This window comes from Marmota monax, unplaced genomic scaffold (assembly GCF_021218885.2).
Source record: "Marmota monax isolate L192 unplaced genomic scaffold, Marmota_monax_Labrador192_F-V1.1 WCK01_AAM20220418_F8-fsc00008, whole genome shotgun sequence".
Taxonomy (NCBI): Eukaryota; Metazoa; Chordata; class Mammalia; order Rodentia; family Sciuridae; genus Marmota; species Marmota monax.
Genome location: NW_026694432.1, coordinates 11,224,156 through 11,246,400, shown reverse-complemented (window position 1 = coordinate 11,246,400; position 22,245 = coordinate 11,224,156). Strand labels below are relative to the sequence as shown.

The 22,245-nt window shown below is 43.8% G+C and overlaps 1 non-coding gene across 1 annotated transcript; it reads left to right on the top strand.

The window, feature by feature from the left end:
- The first annotated feature begins 21,493 nt into the window (after window positions 1-21,493).
- LOC124075434 (U6 spliceosomal RNA) lies at window positions 21,494-21,599 on the top strand. The gene has a single exon (XR_006846051.1). It is a non-coding gene; the product is annotated as a U6 spliceosomal RNA (small nuclear RNA).
- Window positions 21,600-22,245: the final 646 nt, after the last annotated feature.

The following is a 22,245-nucleotide window of genomic DNA, read 5'->3' as shown; positions in this document are numbered from 1 at the left end:
TGCTCCTCCTTTCATCCTGCCAAAGCCCAGACAGTGGCTTTGAATAACTTGCTGGACCAGGTGGACCGGGAGGGCGGGGCAGCAGGAGGAAACTAGAGCCCAGGGAGGGCCTCGCCCAGCTCCAGATCTGCTTTGCTTCGGAAGTGATGTCTCCAGACTAGGCAGCGGAGTTGACTGGGAATGAGTAACGTGTCTGAGGTTACTGTGGTGACCACTGCAGTGCACCGTGTCAAGCATGGAGTACCTACAGCGCTGGACAGACGGCTGGCCGCCTACTTCTCATGCATCTATTCACTTCTTCCTAACAGATCTGATTCAGAGAGGACTGGACCCCGTCCCAGCTCTACGGATGTAGCTCCTGGGTGGCCCTCCAGTGGCATCAAATATCACGCCAGGAGTGGACTGCCACTCAGTCAGACTGAAGAGGAGGATTTGTACCCCAGGGTGGGAGGAGAGGTTCACTCCCTTTTGGACTAGTTGAGCACTGGGAGGCTTGTGTCTTTGCTAGCGGAGGGGTGGGTCTACAGACCATAGGTCCAGTGTTGGAGTAGTGAAGAGAGAAAGTAGCCCTAGATCTGTGATGCTATTGAGCCATCCTTTCGTGGCACAGTCCTGAAGCTACTCTAGCTCTAGCGTTCTCAGGTCGGATGATACAATTTTTTTTAACTGCTTAAACCACTTTTTTTTTTTTTTTTTGCTTTTATGCTTTTTGAAGTTAAAGGCATCCTAACTAGAAAGGTCGCAGAACAAGTAAATGGTGGATCCAAAGCTGGAACGTTCAATTCTGAGCTCCTGGCTCTCATCTCCATGCTCCCTCCCTTCCAGTTAAGAGTTGGTGACCTCTGTCTTCCACCAGAGAAAGCTGAAGTTGAAAGAGGGGAAGTGATTTGTCCAGGGTCACAGAGCTTGCAAGCGGCTCACCCGAGCTCAGAACTCATGTTGATCTGACTACAAAGCCCGCGCTCTGCAGACGCCTCCAGTGGCTTCCCACCCTTCTGGCTGCCACCATCCCTGTACCTTTGACTCCAAACAGAGGCCTCTCCGTCACCAAATAATGTGATCAAATCAAACCTTCTTTCCATACAATTAGAAAACATAACAGGTTACAGCAGAAAATGCAAAAACCTCCAAAGCTGCTCAAAGCTAATTAATTTCTATTACTAGTGAGAGAAGAACCACTTAACATGTCTTTTCTTATTCAAATTACCATTGACGGCACCTGCTTTTTTATTCTTGGGAAATCCTGCTACAATGCAGGGTAAATTATGTAAGACTGTAGAATTTATGAAGATAAGGCAATTAGCATTACAAAACCGAGTCCGGGTTACAATTTCTGGGGAACAGAAAGAGTTATGATGCTCCCTTAAATGGGCCAGTGAAGTCTCCCAGATTGAGTTAATCCTTGTGGTAGTCAGGAAAATTGAAGGCTAAGCAGTGCCATGATGGTGGGTAATTAATTGTCTGGGCCCTTTGGTGATGGGGCTGTCTGTGCTGAGGAGGAGGCAGCCAGGGCACTGCCTGTTCTGGAAAGAAAAGGGACGGAACAGGATTTGGGATGTTGGGAATCGGGGAGCGGAAGAGGAACTTCCCTCCGAGGTCCCTGGTCATCTGGGTCAAGCAGGGTCCTGTACCCTGGGGCTTCCCTCCTTGTGGTTTTCTAAACTCTCCACCCGGCTGTCCCTCAGCACAGCTGCCGAGCGGAGCAGGTGTTTCCCTGTAGTGTTTAGATGCTGCTCCGATTTTGCATCTGAGCTGGAAGACTCTTAAAGACATTGTAGATTACCAGGGTACTTGACTTAATAGCCACAGATACAGGGCTGGGTAGGCGTGGAGTGTGAATCCTCTGATTTTGTGTGCAAAATTTAGTGTGTGTGTGTGTGTCTCCTTTTTTGCAGAAGGGTTTGCAGTTTTTATTAAATTCCAAGTCAGTTGTATGTTGTCCCTGTCCCTGGCCTAGTTGGACAACACCTCACATGACTGGAAGGGGAGAGAGAGGCAGGAGCCTAGTCACCACCCTCCTAGTTACCCAGCCTACCCAGAAAACACTGCTTCCAGGATCGGAACTAAGGCTGCGTCCAGCACCTGCCTTCTGGGCCCCTGGCTTGAATGATGACTTCCTCTCATCCAACCAGCCCCTTGGCTGGGACAGCCTCTGGACAAGCCACTGCTGACTCATGGTGCCTTTATGTGAATTAGAAGATGGCACACTTTTCTGGGAGGAGGCAACATTGCATGGAGGTGCACTATTTGGCAAGCAGAGCTCAGTCTGGATTCCAGCTCCTATTGGCCACCTTGACTTGCATCCTTGTGCAGTGTACAGCCTGCACAGCCTTACCTACCTTGTTCTCAAATTCCTTACTTCAGGAGTTGTGTTACTTCTTACCAGTTTCTTCTCCTGAGAAGGACCTGAGCATACTCTAGGGCAGGTCTGGCCAAGAGAAGAGCTTAGAGTCCAAGAGACTGTTAGCTAGAAACAGAAATTTCATCTTGGCAAGGCAGAAACTCATACAACATGCATCTCTAGCTGGTTTCAGAGCCATGAAGAAATGGCCAGGCAGAAAGCAGAGCCAGCTCTTCTCTCCCAGGGGAGAGATGCAGCCATGTGCCTTGAAGAGGGAGCGGGTGAGAGCAGACCAGAGTAGCAGGAAAGCAGCTGGTGAGGGGACAACTGGCCAGAGAGAGGACAGAGCCAGGATGGGTGGGGCCTTGCAGGCTCCTGCAAAGACTCTTACTCTGAGTGAGAGGTGGGTTGGGAATTGGGGGAGATGCCAAGCAGAGGAGTGGCATGATCTGAGCTGCCTTTGGAAGGACTCAGTGTGGCTGCTGCATGAGGAGGAGGCTTCAGGGGCAAGAGTAGAGCAGGTGGGTATTTTAAAGGCACAGTCAGCAGGATTTAATGGTAGTTTGGATGGAGGGTGTGAGAGGAGAAAGGAATCGAGATGCAATGGAAGGGAGTGGGGGTGTGTCTTGGTGTTATCTGAGAGCTTGGCAGCTCAGACTCATTCTCTTTTTGATGGTTCTGATTCCGGGCCCAGATCTCTCCACCTGCATCCTCGTCTGCCAGGCCCACACAGGGGGCCCAAATGGGCTGCTCATCCCTGCCCTAGGATTGCTGCTCTTGGCTCACTTCTAAAATGTCACCTTTGCCTTTTCTGCTGGATGTCTGCCTTGTGCCTGAATATTAGTTGCCATCCATCCATCCATCTATCCATCCTTCAATCCAACCTTCCATCCTTCCATGAATCCATCTATCCATCCATCTATCCATCCATCTACCCATCTGTCAGTCCATCCATCCATCTGTTCATCCTTTCAATCACTCATGAGCAAATATTTACCAAGGACCTACTGTATCCTACCATATGCAAGATGCTGATCTAGGCACAAGAAATAGAGCAGTGACCAAGATAGCCATGGGCGGTGCTGTCTCAGAGCTTAAGCTGCCCTTGGACACTCCTGCTATAAAAGCACCACCCTATCTACCCGGGGTTACCCACCTACCCACCTACCTACGTGCCAGGTTCCGTGACTTTTTTTGTTGTTGAAGCCTGTTAATTGTGTAAGGGGACCTGAGAGGTCCTTGGGCTTTGTTTCTCACTTTATTGTAGCCACTGGAAGAACTGGAAGCCCTCAGAGGCAGGCACCTTAGGCACAGAAAGTTTTTTCAACCCCTATAGGGTTCTCTGATACTTTCTGTTTCTACAGAAAATTTAGAAAGACATTTGAGGACAAGGGTTCCTGAAACTCTTTTCAGCTGGTCTCCTGTGCTATTATTCTGGAACCCCACCCACCATGGCCCAAGCTGATGGGCTGGCAAGGGATGTTAGGACCTAGAACCTGACCTATCCTCTAGAGAGCGGCCACGACTTACTTGCAGGTTCTGAAAGGAAACCCAATTGTGCAATGGATCAGAGTAGAGGTGGGAGGGGCCTTCATTCAGGTAGGAGTACATCTTGGCACCTGATGGGAAGCCCAGGAGCCTGTCCTTCTCATTAGGATCAGGTTTGATTGCCAGAACCTCTGTGGAGGCACACACAGCTGGGGGGCTGCCCAGGTGGTGATGTGAGCATTCACACTCTGCCTTGGACTGCTCATAGGTCTGGGACTTCAAACGCCCTTCTGAACCGTGAACCCATTGCTCCACACACAGAGACTTAGAGCACAAGTAGCCTTCATTTCACAGACAACAAAGCCAGCCCTCAGAGACAGAGCATCTGGGGCCCATACAGGGCCAGCACAGAGCTGCAGGGATTTCCTGGTGTTGGGTCACATCCCTAAAGCTGCACTTTCTGCCAAAGGAAGCTTCTAGGCCACACTGCCTTGCTGTGGGTCCTGGATGGCCTTGGACCTACCAGTGAAACCATCCTCATGTACCACGCGCTCTGACCCTGAGCCAGGCCTTGGAGTGATGATGTGAATCCAGTGTCTTATTTAATCCTCCTGTTCAGGCTGGTAGCATCCAATCCCCTCTCATTTTACAGAGGAAGCGGAAGTTTGCAAGGTAACCTCACAGAGCTGCATTTACTCTCTCCCTGGAATCCACAGCCAAGGATTCAAATCTTGGTCCTACCACTTACAAGGGGAGTCAGGATTTTTTGTTTTTGTTTTGTTTTTGTATGGGGGATTGAACCCAGGGGCGTGGTCCCACAAAGTTGCTTAGGTCCTCAGTAAATTGCTGAGGCTGGCTTTGAATTTGCAATCCTCCAGTGGCCTCCGTAGCTGCTGGGATTACAGGTGTGTGCCCAGCAAGGTGAGTCAGTTTGAGAACTGTTCTCTGAGGCTCAATTTCCTCATCTGTAACACACCGGCTAAGAATACCTACTTCAGAGTTTGTGTGGGATTAAAATGGCTGGATTATGAGAAGTACCCAAGGGGCCTAGCATAGAGAAAACTTCAATATTTATTTATTTATTTAGGGGTACTGAGGATTGAATTCAGGGGAACTAAACCATTGTATTTCATTTAGAGACAGGGTCTCACTGAGTTGCTTAGAGCCTCCTTAAATTGCTGAGGCTGGCTTTGAACTCACAATCCTCCTGACTCAGCCTCCCAAACCGCTGGGATTACAGGCGTGGCTTACTGTGCCTGGTCAGAAGGCTTCAATCCTTGTGTCTATTCCACCCCCCACGGATTCTGGGGGAGCCAAACCCTGGGATGCCCACAGGAGAAAACCAATCTTACCTGTTGGGTGTGTGGGAGACTCTCGGCTGAAGCTAAGTTTCCACCTCCTGAGAACACGGAATCCCTTCCCCTCTTCTCCAAAGGGCACCAAGCAGAAGGGCGCCAAATTCAAAAGTCTTCTCAATCAATCCCCACGGGACACAGTGTCCGCTCACGGTTCCTGAGTCACCCTGACAATCAGCACCCCCCACGTCACCTACGCAACCCTTCTTAAGCTGAACCTTGCAAGCCCAGCTCTCTGCCCTCTTCCTCTTCTTTCTCTCCTCTCCTACTCTCCTCCCTCTGCCTCTCCCTCCGCTAAAATCTCTTGGTTGAATCTCTGTCTCGGGTGAATCACTCGCCTTTCATTACCTAAGTGACCATTCAAGGCTGAAGGTACCAGGAAACAGGTCCATGGAAGAGAGGTGGGGGGTGTGGGGTGTTGCCAGATTCAACAAATTAAAATACTGGATGCCCAAAGTTTAATTTTAATTTCAGGTAAACAACACATAATTTAAAAAATGTAGGTCCCAGGGGAAATACCTGTATTTTTATCTGGGAAAAAAAAAAGAGCTGAAGACCAGATGGAGGCCTATTGTGGGTCTCTCCTGAAGCCCAGCTGCTTGGCTTCAGGTCCCCATGGGAGGAGCTGAAGGAGCTGGGCAGGGTAGAGCTGGGCCTGCAGGCACTGCCCCCTCAAGGTGCTCTGCTGGGCCCAGGGCTTCAGAGACGAATAATGCACTAGTAATTATCATCAGTTAGGAGCTCTGAGCACAGGCCTTTTCAGCACAGAAGTGGATTCTAGTTCTTAAAAGGATTTGCAGACTTAAACAAATGCCTTTCCTAATCAGTACAAATTGTTCCTTTAAACAGGAGAGAGCTGTGGGTCCACTTTTTCTTCTTTCAGTTAATGAGGAGTCGGTGTCGTTCCTGGGGGTTGGGATTCTCACTCTTCCCTCTGAGGCACGGGTGATGGTGAAGGAGGTGGACTTGGAATTGAGGGTGGTGGGAGGGCCTCTTGCCAGAGTCCTGGCCTGGCGCTCGCTGTCTGGAGTAGAGGCGCTGCTGTTTAGGAGCTGTGTTCCAAAGCAGGCATCCTAAATCACTGACTCCGTCTTCTCACCTGTCAGTGGGAATAGCAATCAGTCCTACCCTGCTGCTTATGAATGTTCTGGCCTTCAGATAGGAGAATGTGTGTTATCTTCCTGGTGGACAGACCCCGTCCCCTGTGTGATGTGTCCCCACCCCGCATCACCTTCATTTCTAGAACTTCTGGAGACAGACCTGCATCCTGGCCAACAAGAGACAGAAAAAAAAAAACAAAACACTAAACAAACTGATCCTGCATTTACATCCCTCCTCTCCTCTTGCATTATCTCCAAGTACCCATGGCAGGACTGTGTTTGTCCCTTTGGTGCCCCATCTCGGTTTAGGTATGCAGGACCTCATGCTGGAGCTATTCTGATCATCTCCAGCTTCTAGCCTGTGGCCAGGTCTTCACCTCGGCTCCTCTGCCTCTGCCCAAGCTGAGCTCTGCCTCCCCTGCTCCCTGTCTGGCCCCAGCCTTGCCTCTCTTATCTGTGGCCCTTTGTTTAGAAAAATGCAAAAGCGAAGAAAGGCTAACACCCCTTGGCAAACCTGAACCCAGGGACCTTTTTTAATGGGAGAGGCAGAGAAGCTGACCAGAGTGTCTGATGGCATGTATCATCATCCTGATGAGAATCCTGGGTGGCCAGAGTGGGAGCCAACAGAATTCTATTGTCTCTGTTTCAGGAGAAAGGAGGGATTAAGATGGTGCTCTCAAGGACAGACACACTTACCTTCTCAAAGGCAGGGGACATTTAACTAAGGAAATAGACAAAGTTACCCAAAATCTGATAAGGCGTGCAAACCATACAATATCCCAGGGAAATTCATTTAACTCCAGCAGAGAATAAGACTAGGGGAAGCGCTGTTCTCTCCTCCACCCCCAGCCTGGCCTGACTTCTTCAGAGATCATAGCAGTTTCTCCTCCACGTCTCTGGATGGAGAGTGACATGTTAGCCTCCGAAGCCTGCGCACGAGCCCTCCTGGTTGATGCAATGAGGATTCACTGTATCAAAGGCCCTCACAACTCTGGAGGTGGGCAGAGCCAGACTGACAATGATAGTCATTCCTGTATTTTTTAGGTTTGGAAACCAACGCCCAGTTTCCTGGGATCGTTCAGTTAGTGATCAGCAGGGCCAGCACCAAACCAAGTGCCTGCCCCACTCAGCAAGGCCACCTACCCAGGATCTGCTAATAGCTTTAGAGTTTTTTTCCTTGATGCATTATCTCTGGCCTGACCTCATTTTTCAACAATGAGCTTTTACTGAAAAGAAGGCTGCCCCAGGGGCTACACGGGCCCACAGGTCATTCAGATTACAGTTCTGCTAAAAAATGATCAAGTGCTTACTGAGTGTGAGCGGGGGTGGGCGGGGCATTTCCCAGACCTTTCCTGCTCACTCTGACACTCCATGAAGTGGGTGTTGCTCTCCTCGTTTTTATAGACAGGGCTTCAAGGGGCTGGGGAAACTTATTCAAGGTCATCCAGAAGTTAAAGTGGCAATGCCAGGATTCAGAGTTGCTTTCTAGTTTCCTTCATAGACACCCAAGTACCTGTGCACCCCAGAAAGAAACTCATACATTATCCTAAAAAAAAAATCGTGTATTAAAAGATCAATGACAGTTTGCATGCACAGTAACATCTGAAGCCTTACTATGGCCTGCAAGCTTCTGCAGGCCCTGGCGCCTGCTCACCTTTCCAAATACATCTCCTCTCCCTCTTTCCTCTTTCAGGACACTCTGAGCCACCAGATTTCTTCCCTGAAACACTTGACACTTGCTGTGCCCCCTTCATGGAACCTCCTTTCCCTGAAATATATGCATAGGCGACTCCTTCTGATCTATTAGTTGTTGACTCACAAGTTAAACCTGACTACATTGGTGTCCTGGTCCCAAACCATCACCCGGCCTATGATTCGATCTTATTTGTTCAAATCTTTTGTCTTATCACTATCTGATATCATCTAACTAATTTTTCATCTCCTTACTGGGTGCCTCCCTTATTAGATTGCAAATTCGGTGTCTACCTTGATAAATGCTTTCTTGAGCACCTAAAATAGCACCTAACACATAGTAGTTACTTCCCAAAAGATTTGTTGGCTGATGTGAACTGGTGAGACATCGTACCTAGGAGCAGTAGTCTTCTCTTCTCCACACTGACCACAGGCATTCTCAGCAGTGAGAGAATATTTTTTCCTTTCTTAACAACTCTCATTAAAATCAGTCTTTCCACCAAAGCAGGTGTCGCTTTAAATGGGTGGTTTAGTGAAAGCTGTGTTGTGAAGGCACAGAGTGGCCTGAATAACCCACCAGGTTGTCTTATGTTGGCCTGGAAGGAGGAGTGTGTAAATAGGTGTGGGGGCCCCCGGAAAGATCCCTCCGCTTTCTGCAATAATGTAAAAAGAAAACTTTCAAATACCACAACTTGCAAATGAAGACCTTTAAAATAATGGGACGGTGGCTCTGGAATGGGATTATTAGGATAATGCGATGTTTAAGTGGGCGCTTTTCCTCTCAAGGACCTGCCTGAATTCTGCTGAGCTCATTCCACGAGAGACCTCAGAGAGATCAGTTATGACTTTTATTAAAGTCAAACCAATACCTGTATTCGCAGCCGCCTGGAGGAAATTTCTTTCTGTAACTCTGATTGAAGTTTAATGGGAACTACACAAAGAAAATTTACTTAACCTCCTCACCCAGCTCTTCCACGCTGGAAGTCTGTTCGTCACGTGCCCTGTTCCCGAGAGACACTATCAAAGATAGCACTTCTCAATTTCATAATATTTTTCAGAGTAAAAGAGGGAAGACAGCTGCAGACCCCATCTACTCCAGAATACCATGTAGTGGGCATCTGCTTTCACTTACAGTAACAATGCAGGGGGGTTTTCTCAAGGGTGTGCCCATTAGGATTTTGCAGATTACAAAACAGAAAGCATAGAAATTATCTTAGGTGCATGCGAAAGTACGTGGATACGAAGCCCCGACTAATGTGCTTCTGATTCATTCATGTTGCTTGTCCAGCTCAGCTCCCCACACATAGGGGAAGACAGGCACCTGCTCATACACAGAAAATGAAAACTGAGAGTGGCACTTCTCATCGCAGAGACACAGTATTACGAACACCTGTCACGGGTAGCACTTTATAGATGGAAAGCACTTTAAAAAAAAACCCACATTTTTCTTATGAAATGTATACACATACAAAAAAAGTGTATAAAAACCCAGATGTATCATTTCTATAGAATGTTAAGTAGTGAATATCCATGTGACTGTCACCTAAGTTGAGAACCAGGACATTGCCAGCACCCATGGCCCAGTGTGAACCCCTCTGTGTTGCCCATGGCTCCAACTTCCTTTGTGATTGCTTGTTTGCCCCATTGGATGGTTTTATCACCTCGTATGCATTCCTAGACAATATGGTTTAGATTTTACCAAATGAAATGTCATATAGGATGTATGCCTTTGTATCTGGCTACTTTTTTCTCAGCATTTTATTTTTAAGCTTTGGCTGTGAATCTTAAAAGAATGTTATTACGTGCACCATGCAGATCATCCTCTGCAGTGTGGTAGCCCGTGGATACATGCACCATGGTTATATATGGATGGTCTTCTTGATGGGTATTGGGATGGGGCTGTTTCCAGTTTGGGGCTATTACAAACAACACTGCACTAATTGCTTGCACCCATATTTCTGCACACATCTGCATGATTTCCTCTAGCAGGAGTTGGTTAAATCTGGCCCTCTTGATTTTGTAAGTAAATTTTATTGGAATATAGCCATTCCCATTTGTTTACATATTATCCAGGGCTATTTTTTTGCACAATGAATACAGAATTGAGGACTTGTAACAGAGACTGACCATATGGCCCACAAAGGCAATGGTATTAATTATCTGGCCCATCTTAGTAAAAGCTTGCCAGTCCCCTACCACAAACACTTATGAAGGAATTGCAAGGTTACAGGATTTGCATCTTTTCTTCAGTACTGGAAATTGAACCTAGTTATGTTCTCACACAGATCTACATCCCCAGCCCTTTTTATTTTTTATTTTGAGACAGGGTCGCTCAATATGTTGCTGAGGCTGGACTCCTACTTTCAATCCTCCTGCCTCAGCCTCCCAAGTAGCTGTGTGTGCCACCACAACCTGCTAGGTTTGTATATTTTCAACCTTACGGATACTGCAAAAACTTTTCAGCAAACTTCTTTCTACAACTTTTTAATGTTTTTATTATGAAAACACTGTTTCAAAGTATGCCTATTTAACACAGTTTCAGGATTTCATCAAAAAAGACGAAAAACTACTAATTGCTCTAATTCTCTGTCATGCTAAGCCTCAGATCATGGCTAAATACGTCATAGAAAATAAGGCTTATGGCACCTCAGTGCTTTGAAGACCTGTACTAGAAAATTCCCATTGTCTAATCTAGCTGCTGGGGTTGCCAATCCCCTGCTATTAGGGCACCGTCTGAATCCAGACGCCTGCTATTTCGATTCTATCATGTCTGTGAGGACCCTCTATAACAGATTTAGACCCATGAGTCATCAGACCCAGTGGCCATCACAGGGGAGGATGCGCAAGCCTTCGGTCAGAAAGGGTTAAAGACATGCCCTGGTTTCTCAGGATGCCAGGCAGGGAGGCTCCTTTATTCTCGGATCTTTTCCTCACCATCTTCAGGCATTTCTTCTCCGCAGTTAACTGCAGTGTCTTTGCACCTGCTGGGGTTCCAACACCAGGGCATTCACGGCACTTTGTTCTTCTGAGAATCCCACCTCCTCCATCCTCCCCTGTAAACCAGGGAAGGGAAGCCTGGCCACCATGGCAGACAACTGTCCCAGCTGTGTCTGAAACCTCCTGTGCCGCGGTGCTGTTGCTGATAAGCATGATGCCAGCGGAGCCCCGGGAGAGCTGCCTGGAGGCTGGAAGAGGGCAGCCCCATAGTGACCTGGTGCTGTTGGTAGCCACTCCACAGGGGGCTCTGCTCTGGCTCTCAGCAGGCAGCATCTGTGCTCCCACCTCTTTTGTGGACATGGGTCCTGGAAGCCAGTGACCACAGTGAGAGAGGGCCCAAGACTAGGCCCATGGACGGCTAACGTATTTGTAGCACGGAATGTGTGTTGAATGGACCCTGGTTTGGCTGGACTGCCTCCCACCTCTGGCTCCAAAGGGGACAAAAGTTGGCATGAAGAATTGGTTTTTCCTCTCATTAAAGAAATTGGAAGATAGGTAGTCTCAAACTAGTATGGTGCTTGGAACATTGTTGGAACTTGGACCTCTTCCATCTTTCTTCTCTGCCATCCTTAGCCAAGGAAGCCATGCTCAATTAAACTGGAGCATTAGATGTAACTCTGCAGTCCAGGTGGAAGTCAGAAGGAGGATGGGAGCTGGGCCTGGGGGAGCACGCTTGTAATCCCAGTTACCTGGGAGATTGAGGAAGGAGGATGGCAAATTTAAGGCCAACCTCCAATTAAGGGAGACCTCAAAATAAGGTCTAGGGATGCAGCTCAGTGTTTCACTCCCCAGTACCAAGGAAGGGGAGGAGGGAGAAAGGACCAAAAAGTGCACCTCAGCTGCCTCTGAACTTTTTAAGAGCCTTCCAAAGTTCTACCCAACAACGTAATCACTCCTCTTTGGCCAGAACTTAGGTTGTAGCTATTCTCAAACATAAAGGGGGATGAGAAATGTAGATTTTTTTCTTTTTCTTTTCTTTATTTTATTCTTTTTGGTGCACATTATCACACTGAGCAGAACCAAGAAGGAGAGAATGAGCTTTGGATGGGAAATGGAAATCTCCATCACGTGGAGATGTCATAGGGCCAGCTGATGTTAGCAATGGAGGCAACTATTCTCTCCTCTTCTTCTTTACAGAGGACATATGATCTCTTGTTCTGTACTCCCCTCTTCCCAGCATGCTCCTCTGCTGCCTAATGGTTTCCCCATCCCTGGGACACCACCTGTACAACCTACTCCATCCTTGACTGTAAATTTCAGTTTAACTCCTCACCACCGCCTAAAGGTTCTGACTCTTATTAAAATTCTCAAGCTAAGCAGTTTGGCCCATGACTGGCCTTTGGAAAAGTATCTAGCTTTGGGCCAGATATGTGTTGGAGGATGGGGATGACGAGAACATGGAATATCCAGACGTGTTGAGACTGGTCAGATTTTCCTGAAGGAGCTGTGAGTGAGGGAAATAATTACACATACTTTTTGTTTTAGTCAGCTTTTTCACTGCTGAGACGAAAAGACCCAACCAAAACAATTGTAGAGGAGGAAAAGTTCATTTGGAGGCTCACGATTTCAGAGGTTTCAGTCCATAGACAACAGGCTCCGTTCTTCAGGGCTCAAGGTGAGGTTGAACATGATGGTGGAAGAGTGTGGCTGAGGAAAGTGGCTCCCATGATGATCAGAAAGCAGAGAGAGACTCCACTCAACAAATACAAATATATACCCCAAAGCCACGCTCCTAGTGCCTCACCTCCTCCAGCTACACCCTACCTGCCTTCAGCCACCACTCAATTAATCCCATCAGGTGATCGATCCACTGATTGGATTAAGGCTTTCATGGCCCAATCATTTCTCCTCCAAACCTTCTTGCATTGTCTCACACATGAGCTTTTTTTTTGGGGGGGGGTGGGGACCTCATATCCAAACCGTAACACTAGTTATATACCTTTGGAAGCAATGATTATTAGAGATTTTATAATAGTCTGCCTCAAACTTCCATGCAGTAGAGATCCAGTTATTTTAAGAAATGTTGCTGGCAGAAAGTTTACTGGAGTCAGTTCTGGATTTTAAAATTTGTGAATCTGGGAAACTTTGAATTAGAGAATCATGAGAGGTTTCTGCTTCTATAGGGGAACAGGAGTTTATTTTATTGGGGAAGACGCTCCACTTTCTGAGAAGGGATGTTAAGGGGAGTCCTTTCAATCTATGCTTTTAGCCACAATATTATATTGTAGATGTAAGGTCAGTAGATAGGATTCACTGTTCTCGGGTAAACACTGAACCATGGTCCAAATGAACATTGAAATGTTACATTTTGTACAGTACTACAGATCAGTAGTATTTTTAGCAGGACCAGGTTCTTGGGAGAGATTACTTTTCTAAACATAAATCTAAAAATGACTATCCATCAAAGCTTCACTCATTTCTTGGAATATGTCTGTATTTTTCGCCCCCAAATGTATGCTATTGAGATCCTGAGCCCATGTCTAACAGGAAAAGCTGTACATGTTTGATCTTCTTTTTATCTCACACTAGATATAAAGGACTATGAAATGGAACTGGAGATCTGATACAGCTTGAGAACTACACTGTTGAGTATGGCTGTCAGATAAGTCATGGGGCCCACTTTCACCCAGGGAGTGAGAGGGTGGTATCTGCCCTGCAGGAGGAAGATGGTTTCACTCTCCGTCTCCTGGGGAGGAAAGCTGTGGACCTCAGATTAAAGCAAAAAGGATCTCACAGCCTTTCTAGAGCTTGCAGTCCACGGAGAATGATGCGGTGAAGGGACTTCCCACGGTGGGGATAAGCTGGCTCAGTGACATGGCAGCAGTTAGGGTTAGAAAGAGAGATGGCCAGGGTGACCTCTGTGGCAGGCAGGACCGATGGAGCCCATGAAGAGGTATCTCTGATGTACAATTTTCACTTTTTCTTTTCTTTTTTTAACCTTGGCTTATGCATCTGTGTAGAGAATCAGATGTGACTGCAAAGCATCTTGTTTGCAAGCACGCAAGCAGTCACGTTGACCTGCGTTTGAGTTATTTGCCACACATCTGCATATGTTCCTCTCCACTCCCACCTCTGACACACAGAACCCTACTCTGTTGAGTGACTGTTCTTTAGGGGAATTAATGCAAGGTTCTATATCCAGACTTAGGTGGAATTAGTAAGGAACAACTCAGAGCAGCCTACCGAACAGAGATTGCCTAGTAAGAGATAGCAATCAATAATAATTATTATTTAAATATCAGGAAGTTAACTAATTAAAACAAAAATATTGATAATGCACGGGGAACCTGGTTGTAGAAGTCAAGTATTTGACAAGAGGAACACAAAAGCTCTGTGAGAAATCGAAGCGTATTGGTAAGGTTCTTATACTGCAGGTCCAGTAGAGTCCTTTAGAATTAGAAAGTGATAAGGTAAAACTGGGGGCTATAAACCTTAAAACAACTACTTATATAACATAGCAAAGACTTACAGCTAATAAGCCAATAAAGAAGATAAATGGGACCACGAAATAGACTCAATTAATTTAAAAGGAAGCAGATAAAAAAGTAAAGAGAAAACAAAGAACATCTGGGACAAATAGCAAACGAAAATGGGGGTGGATTTAAAATCAACCATGTGAATAAAAACACTAAATTTCAAATGATCTAAACACCCTAACTAAAAAGAACAAATTAAAAAAAAATGTTTTAAAGGCACAGATGATCAGATTATGTTTTTAAAAAGATGATATTCAACTCCATGCTGCCTATAAGAAACTCACTTTAATACAAGGACAAATAGGGTTAAACATTAAAAAGCTAGAAAAAGACCTATCATGCTAATCCTAATCCAAAGAAAGTTAGAGTGGTTACGTGAGCATCAAAGAAGATTTCAGGGTGGAAAGTATTACCAAGAATAAAGAGCATTATTTAATAATGATTAAAGGGATTAAATTTATCAAGAAGACATAATAAGCCTAAATATTTATGCACCTAATAATAGAGCAACAAATACCTGAAGTAAAAATTGATAGAACCTCATGGAGAAATAGACAAACCGCAATAATAAGTCAAAGATTTCTATAATACTCTCTCAATTGTTAGAACAATAGACAGAGGATCCATGTTATAGAAGACTTGAACAGTACCCTCGACCAGCCCAGCCCAGTGATGTTTATAGAACACTTCAGCCAGGTAACAGAAGAGTAGATATTTTTTGCAAGTGTATGAGGAACTTTCTCCAAAATAGTCCAAATTCTGGACTGCAAAACAAATCTTAATCCATTTAAGAGGATTTACTTAATGGAAGTATATTCTCAGACAACAATTAAATGAGAAATTAATAACAGAAAGACATATGGAAAATATTCAAAATTTTGAAGCTAAATAACACACTTGTAAATAACCTATAGTTCAAATAAGAAACATAAAAGGAAACTAGGAAGCTAGGTGGTAAAATGCCCCTGGATTTAATTTCCACTCTCTCCTCCAAGATAAATAATGAATGAAATGAATGAATGAAAAGGCATCAGATCAAGATTGTGGGATGCTGATAAGGTAGTACTTAGAAATAAATAACATTGATAGAACCTCATGGAGAAATAGACAAATCCAAAATAATAAGTCCAAGATTTCTATAATACTCTCTCAATTGTTAGAACAATAGACAGAGAATCAATATGTTATAGAAGAACATATTGATTATATATTCTTAAATTAAAAAGAAAAGTCTTGCTAGGTGCAGTGGCACATACCTGTAACCCCTAGAAAATAGGGGCTGGGGATGTAGCTCAGTGGTAGAGGGTTTGCCCAGCATGCCTTAGTTTGTGCTCCCCCAGGAGAGAGAGAGAGAGAGAGAGAGAGAGAGAGAGAGAGAGAGAGAGAGAGAAGAACACAAAGAGCAAAGAAACCTCAAAGTAAGCAGAAAACAAATAGTAAAAATCAGAGTAACAATCAATGAAATAGAAAACAGGAAAAAATAAATCAATCAACAACACTGAGAACTAGTTCTTTGAGATGATCATAAAGTTGATAAATCTCTAGCTAGCTTGACCAGGAGATGGGGTGTGGGGGAGAGGGAGAGGGAGAGGGAGAGGTACAGAAGAGACACAACCCCTTAGTTATTAGGAAAATGCAAATGAGAAGCCTCTATACATCTGTTTGAGTGTCTAAAATTAAAAAGCCTGACCATACCAAGCACTGGCAAAGATGTGAAACAACTGGAACCCTTATATAGGAATGCAAAATGGTAGAACCACTTTGAACAGAGTTGCCAGTTTCTTAAATGGTCACACGTTCATCTGTTATAGAATCTAGTTATTTCACTCAGTAGAATTGAAAGCATATGTCTGTATGAAGATTAGTGTATAAATATACATAGCACCTTTATTTGTAATAACTTCAAACTGGAAATAATCCAACACCCATCAAATAACTGGAAAGATAAATTGTCATATATTCATGCAGTATAATACTACTCCGCAATAAAAAGAATGTAAGAATATAAATGAATATCAAATGAGTGAAAGAACCTAAGCAACAAAAGGTTGCTTTTGTTGAAATTTTATGAAATGAAAATTTTTAGAATTTTGCAGTAGGTAGTGAGTGGTTGCTTGGGAGAGAAGGTGGGTAAGGAAGATCAGAAAGATTGCAGAGGGAACAAAGGAATTTGGGGGGAATGATGAACATATTCATTTTCTTGATTGTGACAATATTTTCACAAGTATATAAATATAGGTCAAAATTTATCAAATTATATGCCCAAAATGTATCATTTATTGTTATCTATTGTGTGTCTCTTATATCTCAAAAAAGCTGTGAAACGTCCAAAAACATCAAAAGAACAACCAGATTTTTAAAAAAGAGGAAATCACAAAAAATAATTATTGAAGTAGAGATAACTCATAACTGATGGATTAATAAATGAGTATAGCTGCTGAGTAGATGTAGATGCAGAGAGAATCGGTGACCTGGAAGAAAGAACTCAAGATGTTATCTTTTGTGAAACAAAATGATATAATAAACATACTCCGAGAAAATATAACTTATCAAGAAGAAATAGGAGAACCAGATAATTCTGTGATTATAGGACTATGATTAAAGGAGCTTGAATTAATAGCTAATTCTTCTCATACAGGAAAGTCCAGGTACAGAAGGTTTTATCAGTGGATTCTACCAAACATTCATAAGAACAAATAATTCCAATTTTGTGTCATGATTCCAAAGTGTCAAAAAGAAAGAGGAGCTCCTTTCTGTTTTATGAAGTTAGCATTCTCATGACATCAAAACCTGATAAAACAGTGTAAGAAAATAAAATGACAGTCTTTTCACTCATGAATGTCACAGGTGCAAAAATAATTTTTAAAAATCTGAAAGCATTAAGAAGTGGCATCCAGAATACATTTTGACCAAGATGGACTGATTTCAGGAATTCAAGGTTGGTTTAACATAGGGGACAATCTTTTCATGTAATTTGCAGCATTAACACAAAAGAAGCCTATCACCTATGAAAACTTCTTTTTGTTTTCCTACAATTTCTTCTTCATCTGTCATATGGACATACATCCGTAGCCCCAGCAGCTACCTTGAACATGACATTGAAAAGAAAGCCACATTCTGAGGCTCATAAGACAGAAAGACAGGCACCTGAATCCCTCCTGGCATGAGGAAAGCCACCATACCAGCCTTGGACAACTGACCTTCTGACGTCCATGTGAGAGGCAAATAGTTTGAATAACTGCCATGTTTCTTGAAAATCAAATGAGCAGAACCAAATCCTAATTGATTCTGACACCTGAAGCAGACTGTGGAGGGGAGGGGTATCAGAAAAGTCTTCATGGAGCACATGATATTTAAGCAGAGACTTGAAAAATGAGTAATATCTCATCAGACAGTAAGGGTTATAAAGAAGGAAGGCCTTCTAAACTAACAGTATGGGAAGGTGCACCTGTTCAGAAAAGAGCAAGATGAATATAATAAGTCTATGTCTGAAATATTCTGCTTGGGAGTAAGGCTTCGGGTGGGACTGGGGCTGAATTGAAGTAGAGGAGAGGAGGGTCACTTTGAAGCCCCATTACATGCAAACCAGCACCTCTGGGGGAAGGCGGTGACCTTTTGCAGGGCCTTTGTGAGTAAACAGATATTAGCCAGGCAGGACACAGCTCAATGAGGGGCAGAGAGTCCTTGACTTTGGAGAAGGTGATCTGAGCTTAAGTCTTTGCCTTCACAGCTGAGTGCTTCTGACAAAAGTGACCACATTGGTCCTTTTCCCTGCTGGCTCTGCACAGGCAACCCTCTCTGAGTCCCCAGCATCAGTGGGGGCAAGTCCCCCGGCAAAATCCTGAGAAAGGATGTCTCCATAGAGGAGTAAGAAAAGGTTTCCCCCTAGGTATCTGGTGATTTGGTTGATTAACATTTTTCCCCCTAAAATATCAGGAATGTTTATGAGAAATCAGTCAACGACACCCAAAAGCACCATGTTATCTATATACGTTCCAGTTTCCTGAGGAAGTGGCATCACAGTTACCGGCAGAGTCCCCCTTCACTCTCCCAAGTGGATTGCTTTGGATTATAAATTTTATGATGGCCCCACTCACTTGGTGAAAGGCCTTTATAAAGGAATCGTGACCCTTTGCTAGAGCTTTCTCTCATTTGGAGATTAAACAAACCATTACTATTCCCCTAGGCCTGGCCCTCCCCCCCCCCAATTTGGGGACGAAGGAGAAAATTTAAGGGGATATATTATTTGATCCCAGTCTTGTAGCCAGAGAGACACAGGAAGGAGGAAAATGGCTCGAGCATGATCAGATCAGCACTATTTGACCAAGACTAGGGTCAAAGTTGTGATAATAGGAAGAGTATGGATTTCTCAGAGGAAATGAGGCTGGGTGATCTTTGGAAGAAAAAAGGAATTTGCTACAGGAAGGTGGTGATGGCCATTGGTAACTCAAGAAAACCACAGGTCTCACTGGCAGCCCTTTCCCCCTCTTCCTTACCACCAGGATAATCCAGGGAAGGGGGTACCGGTCTCTCCATCAGTAACCTAGAAGGTAGCGACCCTTCCTGGTCCCCTCCCTTTAGAAGATAAGATCTTTAACCTTTAAGAGATGAAGTAAGTAACTGCACCACCCTCACAAATGGACTAATATTTCATGGGAGTTCTAGCCTTCATGGGTCTAAACTAGTACCTTGAGAGCCCACCCCATGTGCCCACCCCATGTGCTTGGTCTCCTCCACACACAGCCATTCCTTTTCTGTTTCTCCACCATGTTGTTACAGCCAGGGGCCTTCACTAGGATGCTGGCACCATGCTGTTTGTGCCCTGTAGTAGGTCTTGAGCCAAATAAATCTCTTTACTTTTAAGTTACCAAGACTCAAGTATTTTGATATAGCAACCCAAAAAGGACTAATATACATTCCTATTTAATTCTCACACAGAGAGAGGAGAATCTTCATAGAGTAGATACAATCCTCATTTAAAAACTGCTAAACCAGGAAATCTCCATCTTGGGACAAAAGAAGAGTAACTTGAATCATAAAATGTTCCTATTGATACTATTTATAAACTCTTGACAAAAGAGAAAAAAAATGGTTTGAAGGTACTGGAAAATTATCAACATCAGGCAGAACTAAAAGGGATTTGACCCTTGATCAAAGGGAACCACGATGACTGAGATCCATTTTAATCCAGCTTTTCAAGGGCTGACCCCAGTCCATGCAGTGCAATAGGGTGCTTGAGACACAGGTGAAGCAAAAAGCTCAGCTGTATTGAGGAGTCGGATGATAATGTTGGGCCCCTGAGAATGGTTGGAAATTCAAGGGGCAAAAACCCAGAAATGAAGGAGCTTCTGCATCTGTGTATTGGTTCCTCTGAAATCCTTGGCTGATACCCAACCCTGAAAGTGTGGGGTGAGACTCCAAGGAGCCTATGGGAAAAGCACCAGCTGGAACTCAGAAGAGAGGCAAACCACTGAGCAGAGGACTCAGTAGCTGCCCATTATTGAGGCAGAGTTCAAAGTTTGAATCCCATAGAGTGAGAGGGCCCTGTGAAGACCCTCAAGCTTTGCATTGAAACTAGAGGAACCACATCCCAGGATTAAATAACACATTCCAAGATTAAGGGATTTACCCAAGGATAGAAGGGAAAATCAAAACAGACTTGCTCTAACAAAGCCTAAAACCAAGCCCCTCTAAGGTTAAGAGGGTCTGGTGATAATTTACTTGCCCTACTAAACAAAGATGCAAACACCTTAATGCTATTCATAAAAAGATAACAGAATGCAGAGATCTCAAAGTATAATACAATTTATTTTAGCTGCTAGATATATGAAGAGACATAAAAATGTAACCCAGTGAAGAGGAAAATCAGTTAATGAAAACTAAGTGACTAATGCACCAGGTAATGAAATCAGCAGAAGGGAATTACTGTGATCTGAATGTTTGTGTCACCTTAAACTTCCCGTGTTGAAACTCAATACCAATGTGATGGTAGTAGAAGGTAGGCCAGAGAAAGGTGGGAGCAGAGATCTTATGAATGAGACTAGTGTCCTCATAAAAGAGACCCCAGAGAGGTGACTGTCCCCTTCCACCATGTGAGGACACAGTAAAAAGTCACTGTTGATGAGGGAGCAGGCCCTCAAAAAATACCATAGCTGCTGCACCATGGCCTTAGACCTCTCAGCCTCCAGGATGGTAAGAAATAAATTTCTGTTTCCTATAAGCCCCCCAGTTTTTGTTACAGCAGTCTGAATGAGCCAAGAGAAAAGATTTTAAAATGACTATGATAAATGTAATAACAAACCAATAGGGAAAAATGTATTTCATGTACGAAGAGATGAGGAACTTGAGAAGAAAACTGGTACTGAGGAAAAAAAAAAGAACCAAAGGGAAATTCTAGAACTAAAAAAATATATACCTGAAATGCAAAAAAAAAAAAAAAAAAAAATCATTAGAAAATATGGTGGTCTGCAGAAAGAAGTCAAGATCAGTGAAACTGGAGGAGAGATCAGTAGAAATCCTTTTAACAGAAGTATAAAGGAGGGAAAGGTTGAAAACAGTGAGCAGCCTCAGGGGTTTTTGAGACAGTATCAAATACTTATGAAAAAGAGCAACTAGAGCTCCAGAAGGGGAGGAGCAAGAGAATGGGTCAGAAAAAGATTTGAAGTGATATTGGTCAAATATTTTCAAAATTTAACCAGCAACATCCCCCCCGTCCCAAACAGATCAAGAAATTTCAACATACTTCCAAAATAAATGCAAATAAAATCACGTCTAGTCACACCGAACTTAAATTCCTGAAAAACACAAATGAACAGAAGATATGAAAAGCAGTCGGATATATTCCTCATCTGAAAAAACAAATAAATAAATAAAACCAGAAGACAACATTATTAAAATACTAAAAGAAAAAAAGAAAACCTGTCAACCTAAAATTCTGTAACAAGTGAAAACACCATTCAAAACAGAAGATGAAAAAAAGATATTTTTAGACAAACAAAAGGCAAAATAATAAGCCATCTGGTGACGTGATTATAAGAAATGCTAGTGCTTGCTTTGGCGGCACATGCACTAAAGTTTGAATGTTAAGGAGAAGATAGCATGGCCCCTGCTCAAGGGTAACATGAAAGTTCATCAAATGTTCCACATTTTTAGGAGACAGTGGGATGATATATTGAAAGTACTAAAAGAAGAAAAAACTGCCAATAAGGAATACTGTGCCCAGCAAAGTTGTCCTTCAGAAATGAAGAAGAGATAGGGATTTACCCAGATTACAAAAACTGAGGGAGTTCACGGCCACTGAACCAGCCTTGTAAGAAACACCAAAGGGAGCTCTTCAAGTTGAACTAAAGGGAGCCAATTAACCACATGAACACACATAAAAGTCTAAAACCCCCTGGTAAAAATATGTAGTCAAATCAAGAAGATGCCAACACCGCAACGGTGAGTTGTAAATCACATATCTCTTTAGTATGAAGATTAAAAGACAAAACTATTAAAAATAATAATAACTGTTAATTCAAGGGACATACAATATAAAAAGGTACAGGGATATCAACAACAGAAAATGTACAGGAGAGCAAAAGTATAGTTTTTAAATGCAGAGTTGTTATCAGCTTAAAAGTAGCCTGTTAAAACCATGAGATGTTCCAAATGTGCCTCATGGTCACCACAAAACAAAGACCTATAGTACATATTACCAAAGATGAAAAGCAAGAAACCTAATCATCCCAGCACAGAAAACAAACTAATCACAAAGGAAGATAGCAAGAAAGGAACAAAGTAACAAGGGATCTACA